The 12,528-nt window shown below is 54.1% G+C and overlaps 1 protein-coding gene across 2 annotated transcripts in view; it reads right to left on the bottom strand.

Annotated features, from left to right (window-relative positions):
* LOC309664075 (uncharacterized protein) overlaps positions 1-12,039 on the bottom strand; it is a 106,104-nt gene extending 94,065 nt beyond the window's left edge. Inside the window, exon 1 of one of the 2 annotated variants that reach the window (XR_014265562.1) lies at positions 11,666-12,039. The gene's annotated coding sequence lies outside the window, so the exon portion shown is untranslated. Of the gene's footprint in view, positions 1-2,409; positions 2,988-11,665 lie in introns of those variants that run through there. The other variant, XR_014265563.1, reaches the window with a different exon arrangement.
* Positions 12,040-12,528: the final 489 nt, after the last annotated feature.

Here is a 12,528-nt window from a genome sequence, read left to right as displayed (position 1 = left end):
ACACTGAGGGACACGTGTGGTGGACTCTGGGCTCCCCTGGCTGAGTAAGAGAGTCTGGTAACTGGCTTTCATGGGTATTTTGGAGGAATAGGTATAAAGGCACTACAGCTTGTACAGTGCCCAAAGCTTCGAGTCCCTGCTCCCGAAGTTCCCATGGCCTCAATCACCCTCTAGGAGTGCATGTTAGAGGCTCATGGAAGGCAGCTCAACTCCCTCTCAAGGTCACCAGGAGACCTGGCCCAGGCTGCAGGACCCCTCAGTGTGTCATCAGCTCCCAGGACATTGCTAGAAGCACAGAATGGTAGTGAGGGGGCCTGGAGTTTGTCTGCAGGCACAGATCTGTGGCTCTGGCCAGGGCCCTCCTCTCTGCACCTCAGCTTCCTTGCAGTCACACAGGGTTTGGAAATACTCCTCTTACAGTTTGTGAAGATTAAACAACATGCAGCCTGCAAAACGCTCCACACATAACAGGCTCTCCTTAGAAGTTAGTTCCTCCCCTCACCCCACCCACCCCATCTCCCCAGGTAGAGGGCAGGCGGATTTCATTACCCCCCTTGATGGAAGAACTGAGGTGGGGTCCTGGAGGAGCAGCAGAGAATCACTCTTACCTTCCCCTAACTTTTCAGATTGAAGCCCCAGGGCCACCGGCCTCAGCCCTGCTCAGGTGGCAAACCCGGGCCTCTCCCGGCTCCGCAGCGCCCTCTAGGAACCCAGGCTCAGGAGAGGCCCGGGACCACGGTCTCCACCGCACCAATGAGGGTCCAGTGCACTGAAACCGGACTCTGAGACCCCTTCAGCCCTTTGTCGGGGAGCGCGTGCCACTCCAGAGTCCACTCAACAGCCAAAGAGCTGGCGACTCCTGTTGCGGGGAGCTGTGGCTCCCACGCCAGCCTGACTTGCTTTCTCCTCTGCTCTGAAGCTCTCCTGCCTGGGCGCTTGGCTCTAACTCCTCTACCCCGGGCCCCTCAGTGCCCAGATGCTACGCCTTGGGCCGGGTGCTCCTGCAGGGAAGGCAGGACTTACGATGCAGGCCAGGTCCTTCTTCTTGACTTGCTGGAGGCCCGGAGCAAGGCCTTGTTCACTGAAAAATCGCCCGTCTAGTCGCACATAATTTACCAAAAGTCGGGACAGTCCCCGCAGCCTTTCTGTTCCCACAACCGCTCCCTCCACCCCGCTGGAAGGCCAGGGTTAAGACCTCCTCCACACCTGTGCGCCCCTACCCAGGGGCCACCACCGGCACCGCCTTCCCGGGGTCTGGAGATAGATCCCAGAAGAGGAGAGAAGAAGGAAGCCAACGAGGCCCCACGCTGAGAGAGCCGGCATCGTCCCCATCACCAGGAGAAGCCCGATGAAGGCCGTGGTCCTGGGAGGCCTGGCTCGGTGCATGGAAGTATCTAGCCGGCTCAGTGCTATCACTGCCTAACAGGGTGTGAAAAGTAATATGAATGTGAAATACTGTGGGAAAACGGAGAGTTTCCAAAGCAGGCAGCGAGGCCCCTCTGCGGCCTGGCCTGCAAGGCCCAGAGTCTCGGCTGCCCCACACGTGGCGCCAGGAGGCACTGCTGCGGGCAGGGACCGCAAAGGGGACTTGGGGGGAGGGAGTAGGGACCGGAGCGGGGGTGGGGCGCGCATCGAGACGTCGGGAGGGGCCGGGGGAGGGCAAGCTGACAGCACCCCCGCGAAACCTGGGTAAAGCTCCCGGCTCCTGACTGCCCAGGTTGACACAGGACGGCTTCACTACCTCCGCCCTAAATGTACGGAGGAAGACTTGGAGTTTTCAAATAGATAACCATAGGTTAGGTTAGTAAACAAGATTTTACTTATTTTATGAGACAACCTATCCATCCACTGGGTAGAGATGCCAGGAGGTATGCGGGTGCTTTCTGCAGGAGGTGAAAAGGCGAGGTCCTACTTGATGCAAATTTCTCCAATCGATTCCAGATCAAGAGCACATAAACCCGACCAGCGTTCCCACACGGTGCCCTGCAGACAAGGACCCGTCCTCGCGGTCTGACCATAAGCCCCACGCCCGATCCACAGAGGCCTTCGTACTCTCCCAGCTCACAGGCCTCCCCAATCCCTAACCGTCTGACGCCCGAACCACGGGCCGGCCTCACCCGGAGCCATGCCACGGGCCGAGCCCTCGCGCGGCGTCGGCGCCCAGGCACCTTCTCCTCGGGCGAGGGCAGGGCCCTCCAGCAAGGCCTGGAGAAAGCCCGGGGCCGGGGTCTGCCCGCAGGGCCTAGAGCTACACCCCCTCCCCCCGCCCCGACCCGGGTTCCGGACCGACGCAACGCGACCGGTCTGGCTGGAGCAGCATCGCGGCCCGGGAAGCCGAGGTGCGAAGGCTCCCTTTGGGCAGGTGCCCCTGCGTCGTCAGGCGCCTCGTCAGTTTGGAAACGCTCGTACCGCTCGCTCCTGTTTTCTGCTCTCGGGGCCTCGTGCCGGGCGAGACAGCCAGCCTCGCTCTGTCAACCTTTCCCGGGCAGGACTGCAGCGGAGCCGCGGGGTGACGGCGCGGGCGGTGGCAGACGGTACAGGTTTGGAGACAGACCCGCAGCTCACTATTCTGAAGCACGAGGACTGAGCGTATTCACGAGGGGGTGGCCGCGGTCGCCCTGGTTAGCTCCTGCAAACAGCTCCACGCTCGGAGGGTAAACCCGAACTCCAGCACACGGCGTTGGCAGGGGCGCGGACGCAGGCGGAGGGGAGGTGGACGCGGGCACGGGCGGACGGGTGCGCGCTGGAGGGCCAGGGGCGCGCTCACGCGGCGGGAGGGTGGGGCAGCTGGGCCGGGGCCGCGCCCCCGGGAACCCGGAGCTCGCCGGGCCCCAGCCTCCCGGTTCTGTCCTGGAAGCCTGAGCCTCGCGAGTGCCGCCCCGCGCGCTCCCTCCCGCGGCCGCGAAGCAGCGAGTGCGCGGCCGAGAGCGAGTCGAGTCCCGCGGCCCCGGCCTCCTCCCCGGTCTCCCCAAGCCTCCCGGCGCCGCGCCGCGGGCCTGCCTCCCCCGTGAGCTCACTTCCTCCCCGGCGGCCCCCGGAACCGCTCCCGGCCGGCGCGCGGGCCTGGGGCGCTGGGCCTGCTCCGAGCTCCTGGGCTCTGCTCGGGCCGAAGTCCGCGAGCTGCGAGCAGCTCGGCCGGGAGGAGAGGAGGAGTCGAAACTTCTGGAAAGAGAGGAAACGGCTTCATTCGTGGCCCAACTCAGAGCGCGGGCCGAGGCCGCCCGCTGCCCCTGACTCGGCCCTGAGGCCTGCGTCTCTCTCCGTCCTTCTTTCTTTCTTTTTATTCTTTTCTTCTTTCTCCTCCGCCCCTGGTCACCTAGTTTCTCCTTTAGTTTTCACCTGTGTTTTAAAAATTCGTATGCAGGCACGTTTAACAAGTAATTTCGCATGCTGAAGTCGGCAGCAGCGGAGGGAGAATTACAAATAGGCTTGGATTTAATTAGCTGGTAATTCTCCTCTCCTGCCCGCTTAATTAAACGGAGATTCTAGTGGTGCTTCAGGGCCCGCAAGTGACTATGGCAAGCATATTTTACCTTTACATTAAAATGCTGTCCCCGGGGCGTAATCCAAGACCGGGCTCCATTTATTCGGATTTCGGACCTGAGCTCTGAGCCCTGAACACTGCTCCCCAGCCCTGGAAGGATGGCTTGTGGGCACTGTTTAGTTTCCCTGCTGATTTTTCATTTTGTCCGGTTCTGTTTCTGAGGCTTTAGGAAGGACCGCCCATGGCTCCCAAGGACCCTCAGTATCCGACCGGACTGCCTCCAGCCTCAGACCCCACCGAGACCCACGTCCAGAGAATGAAAGAATATTTTTAAAAGCGTGAATGTGGGCAAAACCAAGAGCCACCTCTTGGTTCCACCACGCAGAGAGGAGCCCGAACAGAATCTTCAGCCGGGACAGCGGACCGCATCTGGCGGCGGTGCGGGTGGACTGTTTCCCTGTAGAATCCAGCAGCCCGGTTCCCTGTTTCGTGACCGCGCCATGTCTCTCCTCCCGCGCTCTCCTCTCCCCCACCTCGCCTTTCTCTGTCGCAGTGATCGACCAGCCTCCCTTCCTCTGCGATTCCCTACGAATCGTTACTAGTCCCCTGGCCCGACCACAGCCCTTCTCCGGCCCAGGCATGCAGCCGCCAGGAGCCCAGTACCCGCCTGACAACTTCCAGGCTCTAAGGGAATCGCGTGTCCGTGTTGTCACCAGATCCACCAGCGCTTTTGATGAGAGCTGCTTCGCTTTTGGAAACATCACTCCCTCTTTTTTCCCAAGAGAGAAGAATTTCTTCTCCTGGACTGGCTTAAACACAGACACACACACACACAGACACACACACAGACACACACACGACAAAGTATCTGTGTTGTGAAAACATCAGCCTCTAACAGCTGTCTTGGAGTCCAGTAAAGACTTTCAGGAAATACGAAGATAGGCCTCCAGTAACCCACCCCCAGATTATCATTTCTCTGGCAACCTTTCTTCCCGCCTGGTCCTCTACATCATTTTTCTTTTTTCTTCAAAACTTTTCCTACCGCCATCTCCTCCTTATTTATACCTTCATCTTTCTTAAAGGAGAGATACCTGGAAAGAACTATCTAAGGAGAGCAGAGGAATCCACCACCCCCAGTTTCACTCATTAGTGGCACATGCTGGCCAGGAACCAGGAGCATGATTGAGTCTGAGTCTTCTCATCTGTAAAGAAGGGGTTAGAACTCCCAAGACCCATTTCCACTCTTAAATGCTATACTGTTAAGACAAAACTTTTCTTCTGTATTTCTGAACGATTGAAGATACATATATATATATATAAAATACATACACACACATATTCCAATAATGTCCTGTGTCAAGAAGAGCAGGACATTTTAAACTTCTGCCAGTGCCCTCTTTGGCCTTCCCAGACCAGCCTTCCCTGCAGGCATGAAAAGAGCCTCAGGGTGGAGAACACCAGGGGTAGGTCTCCTGATCACAGCTGCCATCCAAGACCACTTATGGTCACATGACTCATTAGGACGCTTAATCCTCATCTGACCTGCCGATTCAAGCACCGCCAGTGAAACCTCATAAAACTGGTCAAGAGGCTGGCCAACATATGCACACATTAAATAGAGTTATGTGAGCCTTAGGATTCCAGTCTGATGAACAGCTCCAGAGCTGTAGAGGGCAGGGGTTTGGGTTCCTTTTCGCCTACCAATGCCCTTTGGTCCTACCAGTACATCATTTGAACTCAGTGGGTGATCTGAAAGCTAACCTCCTGCAGCAGGTGGCTTAACCACAGTAACTAAGGCTAAAACCTGCCAGTGGGTCCCTAAGAGGGACAGGCAGGAATCTGTTCAGAGGAGGAAAAGAGAATCAGCAGTGAGCTTTTATTGTTATTATTGCATCTAGTATTACTATGAGAGAGGGGCAGGGAGAATCCCAAAGTGAAAGAAGAGAGATTTTTGGCATTAATGGAAGGCGTGGATACTTAGCAAGCCTGTCCCTGAACACACACACACACACACACACACACTCACAGTAATAGCTATAAATGCTTTCAACCCCACTGACAAGGATAAGGGAAGGCATGGTGAGGAGGAGTGTGGGCTTGAGCCAATTTAGCAACTGCAATTCTGGCCAGGTACCAAGAAGTCACAGAACACCCCAGATAGCCGAACTGGCCCCATCTCTGGCAGGGGCCCCTATGCATCGCACTTTTCCTACAAGGCATGTCTTCTTCTCCATCTGCATCTGACTCCTAGATAGACGATGGTCAGGGTCAGTCACTGTTGGGCAGCAAGACCACTTGGCCTCTCTGAGAACTGCCCTGATAAAACTGATGTAACTGGAGGTGCCATCTGCTGTGTATAGGGAGCAATTAACCCTGGCTTTATTTCTGTCTCGTTGAATTGTAAAGGACAAAATGCCTGAGGTCTATCAAGTCTACATATACTAACTTATTACACTGCAGGATTTAGCTCAGCTGTTTTAAAACACAGGTGCATTTCCCAATCACTCCCCCGCCACCCTCCCCTGCATTTATAACCCATACAAAATATCTACAGGCTAGAACATGGCAAAACCTCTCTGAAAGTAGGAAGAAATTTACTTGTGATTTCCTTGGTGCGTAACAATTTAGTCCTTTTAAATTTGACTGGGGGTGTGTGTGTCACATTTGGGGACCCACCAAAAAAGGAGAAGCCACATTCCTACAGTTCTAAATTTGATAACCTCACTCTTTCTGCTTGCTTTTCTTCCTTTCCTTCTTCCCCTTTGCCTTACTCTCTGGATTCAGCAACAGAGAAAAGACAATCCAGTTTGGAGCCTTAGGGATCATTTGTTCTGCATGTGCCCTGTCTTCCCTTTCCCATCTATTTTAAAATTGCAATTGGGAGGCATCTCACACCCTAACCAGATTTGAGCCTCTTCAAGTTCTTCAAAGCTTCCAGGGATCTGCCCCCATCCCCCAATCCCTCCTGATCAGCAGAACAGATACAAATGGAGTAACTTGCAGCCTTCCAGACCCATAGCAATTCTATTCCTATTTGCTTTCTATGCATTAGGAAGCTCTGCAGGAATATGCAAGAAATTAATAACAATGAGAAAGAAACTGGACAGACAGAGAAAGGCTATTCACACAGACATTTTGTATATTTTTGAACCATGAGAATGTACTGCGAATTCATGAGAAATCAACTGATCAGGATATATATGAGAGACATTAGGTGTTGAGTACACTTAGACATGATATCACACCTTGAGAAGGAGGATCTAGAGGCCATCTATGGAGAATATGGGATTGAAAAACATGTAATAAAACTTTCTCTTTTGCTCAATGGGTCACAGGTTGGAAATCTGACTAGAAAATAATATTTTAACGCAGAAATATAAAACTTTAGGCGAGGCAGAATGTACACTACTCCTCTCCTGTTCTCAGATGGGAATATTTGCCAATTGAAAGCCATTTGCCCCTCCAGTTAAGCCAGGTTACTAGCAACACTGACTTGCAGGACTGGCCAAACCCTCAATCCTAGGTGGAAAGGCTGAGCTAGAACACAACTGAAGAAGAAAGATTGACGCTTCCTAATAGATGCTTGAAAATGGACAATTTCTTGTAAAGGAGGACAAGACCCTTCCCTAGAAATGGCTGCCTGTCAGCCTACTTCTGCCTTACCCCTCTCAGGGTGGGCTGAACACTTCACCCTAGGACATCTGCCCATTTCCCTAGGCTTTAACCAGATGCAAAAGTTCTTGTTAGGCAAATTCTACTCAGGAAGCCTAAATCAAAAAGAAAGTAAAAATTCCCTTAGTGATGTTAACTCAGAAACTAATGGATCAACTAAGCAGTGAGTTGAACAATCAACCCACTCCACCCCCAGATCATTAAATGGTCCCTGGATGCCAAAAAAACCTTTAAGTTAGACTGCCTTGCTCTTTAAAAAATATGCAAATATGGATAAACAACAAGATCCTACTGTATAGCACAGGGAACGCTATTCAATATCCTGTGATAAACCATAATGGAAAAGAATATGAAAAAGAATATATATGTATAACTGACTCACTTTGCTGTACAGCAGAAATTAACATAACACTGTAAATCAACTATACTTCAATAAAAAATTTTAAATATGCAAATAACTCCACGCCCACTGGGGGCCCATCCCATCAGCTCACACTAGAGTTTACACCACCTGCAGTTTTTCTGGTGGCATTAACTCCCGCTAGTAAACAACTTAAACCATTCCTGTGGCAAAGGTCAATTGCAAAATGAAAGGGACTTCAAAAAACTTTTATGTAAAGGTATGGTATACGGAAAATCACAAGGGGCATTATCTTCGTTCTACCCACTCGTGTTAATAGACAATCCTCCCCCAAACACAAAATCGGACCCTCTTTTCCCCACGAAAACAGGTGGTTAACTATGTGATTTCTAAGGAGGAAGTCGGTTATATCGAAAAATGGGAGAGATTTCTGAAGAGGGACTAGGAAAAAGAGCAGGGCGATGTTTTTGAGACCCCCCCCAAAGGTGGTATTTGGGGGAAAAGGTAGGGCAGGAAGGAAGGGGAGGGAGTTGAAAGAGTCCTTGGTTTCCCCAGCTGTTTGCGGCCGTTGGAACATATGGAGCCAGGGTTTTCCAAAGATGACAAGGGATAGAAAGTACAATTCTCCCCCCCTCCCCCTCCCCCCTCCCAGGCAGGCCTTCCCCCAAATGAAGATATATCTTCAGGCTGGAGACTTTTCCTCCTTCCACAGGGAATGAGCCGAGGTCACTTGGAACAAAGTCTCAACATTTAGTTTAAAATAGCAGAGTGATTATGGAAGCAACAAAAGGAGTCAAGGTATTTGTGCTAAAAAAAACCCCTTCAATCTCAGGTCTGGCTGGCAGTGGGAATATCCAAACGGGTTCTTCATATTTCACGTTTTAATAGACAGTCTTTTCCCTAAAGGATATACTTTCATTAGGTCATAAATGCACCAGCAGATGAGAGAGAGGCAGAAGGTGTGTGTGTGCGCGCGCGCGCGCGGATGAGCGGGGTCTTGGGGGGGAGGCGGGGTCCCGGCGTGGGGCTCCGTGCCACGCGCTCCTGCGAGCGGAGGTCAGGAACCGCGAGTGGAGGCAGCCGTTGGAGACGCTTCCTCTCTGCTGCTTCGCTTTCTTAGTTCTTAGTTTCCGGTGGGTCCACCGAATCTTCTAACTGCCCAAGGTCCAAGCATTTACTCACCACAGGCCACAGAGGGGTGGGGGAAATGACCTGCCTTTTCAAGAGAGTTTGTTAAAATTTTAACTCGGTGAAGTTTACTTGTTGGGGCCTCAGGGCCAGAGCCTAGGAGGGAGGGAAAGGGGTTTTCTGGCGACTTTCACTTCCCGCTGGACCGGGTTGGAGAGGTTTACCTCCCCCAGGGACTGCGACAAGGTGCCCTGCTCCAGACAGGAGAGGGCTCTGCAGACGGGAATCGCCCGTCGCCGACGGCCACTTTGGCTTCTTTCAGTCTATTTCTCCAAGTGAGTCGGAGTTACGCAACCAGCATCAGTTCACCGCCTATATCGAGTCCCGGAGAATTAAATCCGCAGCACTGATTTCACACTTAGAAGTTGGTACCAGTTTTGAAATTATTGTAAAATGCCACCTGGATGATATATCGTCTGTCTAGGCCAGATTAGCAAGCCACGAGCGCATACTCTGTTTAAATCACACCCCGAAACGCGGAGAAAATGTTTCAATAGGGATCTACACGCAACAGAAGGAAACTGGAGCAATAATTATTTCCCTCTTTTTTTGATTTCCTGTTTCTAAAGAAAGCACTGGTATCAAGGACGAGTTAGGTAATGTGAACTAAAAGGCTAGCAGGTCGCTGTCGTTTAAGCCCAATCACAGTTCGTAGTTCAAGGAAAACTGCCTTTAATTGACACCGTGTATATATTCCTCTGCTACTCTCGGGCTCCCCAGTCAGGAACGCCCCCAAGAGTATTTATTTCTAGGGCTGGAAACAAAACAACTAACCCGGTCTGCTGCGTAAGAGAGCGTTCCAAGATGGACTGCCGGAGAAAGGCTTTTTGACCCCTGTGGAAATTAGTCATATTGACAGACGCCCGGGGAAGGTAAATTACCCCGCGCGCTGACGTTACGCAGAAGCGCGCCCGGTTGCGCCTCCGCCGCGGCGCCCGCCGGGCCAGAGGCTCTCAGTTGGTTTCTCCAGATTCCGACAAAGCCCCGCTCTGCTTCTCTGGGCCTGGGATTTCAACGTGAAGGCGATGGAGAGAGCGGTAAAAAGATGCTAGAGAGGGCAAGAGAAAACCAAAAACAGTGGAGGGGAAGAGACAATGCTGTGCGCCCGCGGCACGGGCAAGCTGGATGGAGACCCGGAGAAAAGGAGCAGAGTCCGCAGGGGAGGGAGGGAGGGAGGAGGCGGGAGGGAGAGGGTCGCGCGGCTCCCGGCTCCAAGGTCCGCCACTTGGGAGGTCCCGGCCCCAGCGCAGGCCCGGCCAAACGTCCCCCCGGGAGGCTCGCGGATCGGGCGGGGTCGCAATTACACCTCGGCTCCAGGCGAGGACTTAAAAACCAAGTGGCTGGGGCTGCAGTCTGGAAACAAGGCCCTGCGGTCATCAGAGCGGCGGTGGGGGGGGGGGGGGGCCGGGCCCCGTGCACTGAAAACTTTTACAGGGCATGTGGGTACAAGAAAAAACAAACCCCAAATAAACCACTTTTATCCAGCGTGGGCCGTGAAAATAAAAGCTGCCTTCTGAAGGGGGCGAGCGGGAGTTTTGAAATTCAGTGTGTGTTTTGCTCTTGTATAAAGAGTTTTGTGATTTTACCTGATAACCAGGGAGAATGGTAGGGGAAATAACTGAGAGATTTTTTTTTTTTCCGGGAGAGGGCTGTAATAGGGGTTCACAGGTTTCTCCCAAATCATCTTGCGTCCCCGGACTGCAAACAACTGCAGTGTGGCGGGACCCTGCGAGACCGGGTTATTGTTGACGTAAAATAGGATCTAGTGGTCCTACCTCTCTGCTTTCTCAGATTGAGTCTGCAGAGAGGGCAGAATGGAGAGCGTGAAAAGCGTGGCATCTGGTTTTACCAGAGATTGGACCCGAAGGCTTGGCTACAGAAGGCCCGGGTCAGGGCGCAAAGACAAGGAGAAACTCGCCCTGAGGCTGCCGGGCCCTCGAGGTGCAGGGGGCGGTCCCTTCAGGGCAGGCCGGGGCTGGGGGTGGCCGTCAGCTCTCCCCCACCCCCAGCACCTTGGGCCTCGCGTCTGCGGTATTTTTAGCTCCTCTCTCGGTTCCATAGAGACTCTTTTGAAAGCCAAACTGAGGCTCTCCAAGCTGGGAGGGGTGGTGTGGGAGTTGGTGGAGGCGGCTGCATGGGTATTTTGATGGAGAGACCAGTGTCTTATCTTTAAATTAAAGCAAAACTCGTTCTCTCCAGGTCTCTGTTCTTCCTTCCTTTTCTCTCTTTCGCCCCCGGCCCAGGCCCGTGGGAACACGCCGAGTGCCCCAGTTAAGAGGATCGTGGGGTAGGGATGGGTGGGGTCTAGAAATCCGAGCAGAATCGGTTGCCGCGCGCGCCCCGCTCCGCCGTTCACCCCCTCTCCAGGCCTAGGCACCCTCGGGAGGGGCCGGCACCGGGCTAGGAATCTCCATCGCCTCCGAGGAGGTAGGGACGGGGCTGTTTAATTTTTAAATAAAGGTTTAACATAAGTCCAAATGTTTCTGCAATGGAGCTTCCAACCCGAAGCGTGTCCTGGAATGCGAAACTTGGGGCGCGGACCTGCAGCCGGCCGCTCTCAAGTGGGCGGATGTAGATTGCGTGGAAAGCTGGGACTCGCTGCGCCCCCTCTCACCTGCGAGATGCCCCAGTCCAGCTTCCGCCGCCCCATCTCCCCACGCCGGATCACGCGGAGCCCCGGAGGCTCGCGAGGCGGCCTGCACGCCCTTCCCGGTCCCGGAGGCAGCCCCCGCCCCCTTCCCGGGCTTGGCGCGGCCCCTGAAATTGCCGGGGCTGGCGGGACGGCGCTCCGCCAGGGAAAATGGGCAAGGCAAGCAGGGGGCCAGGCCGGTTGCTCTCCGCTTCCTCCTAAGGTTCAATCCTCGCGCCCCCCGCCCCCCAGCTCTCCCCGTGCCGTCCACCCCGGCTGCCTGGGGCGCTCCGAGTTGCCCCCAAGTTTCAGACGCCGCGCCCCTACCCACCGGATTGCCTTCGGGGCCCCTTGGTGCTGAGTCGACGGCGCGGCGCTGGGCCGGGCGAACGGGAACCACCAGGCTCGCCAGGTCTGCGCTCTTAGCAGCCGGGTAGCCCTTCGGGTCGAAGGTGCTCAGTGGAGAAGGAAGTGCAGAGAAAAAAGAAGCGGGGGGCGGGGGGAGCCTAAGCTACAGGCACGCACGCGAAACCAACTGTGGGGTTGGACTTTTTCAGTTTCACACAAAGCGACCTGGAGTATCTGGAGAAGGTTTTTGAAGACGTTTAGGAGGGAGGGTGAGTTTTCTGCTGAGAAACTCAATCTGCCATACAGTAGCGGCCCCATCTGGGATCTGTCACTGCTGACAGCACCACAGGGCACAGCCGTGATCTTCTGCACAGCCTGCACTCCCCGAAATACCCTCCTTAATCAAAGGATGTCTGCGCGCCGGGGCTCAGCTGACCGCGCCGGGAGCAGAGCGGCCGGCGAATTCCACCCGCCCCACCCCCGCCCGTCCCCTCCCCACGGACAGAGCCCCGGCCCCTCTGTCTTCCCAGCACATTAATTAAAAGCGGAAAATAGACAGAGGCTGATGTCATTGCTCTCAGAAGATCATAAACGTAAAAGAGTCATCCTGTGAGAATCCCTGAAAATGACTTTAATGAATAATTTCAGAGACAGTTATGGCTTTGGGTGATTACTGAGGGAGAATATGAAAACCAGATTTGCAAAGGGAGGGCGATGGTCAGGCGGCTTGGCGGACACTTTCTCCCAGTAAAACCGCACCAGTTTTCCTTCGTCGCCAAGTTCTACTTACAGACTTAGCCTGCGTTTTCTTCTTCAAAAATAAAAGCAACAAACACACGGTTTTTG

Source organism: Balaenoptera physalus, assembly GCF_965194825.1.
Source record: "Balaenoptera physalus genome assembly, chromosome: 7".
In the NCBI taxonomy this organism is placed as follows: domain Eukaryota; kingdom Metazoa; phylum Chordata; class Mammalia; order Artiodactyla; family Balaenopteridae; genus Balaenoptera; species Balaenoptera physalus.
This window is presented reverse-complemented; position numbering and strand designations above follow the sequence as displayed.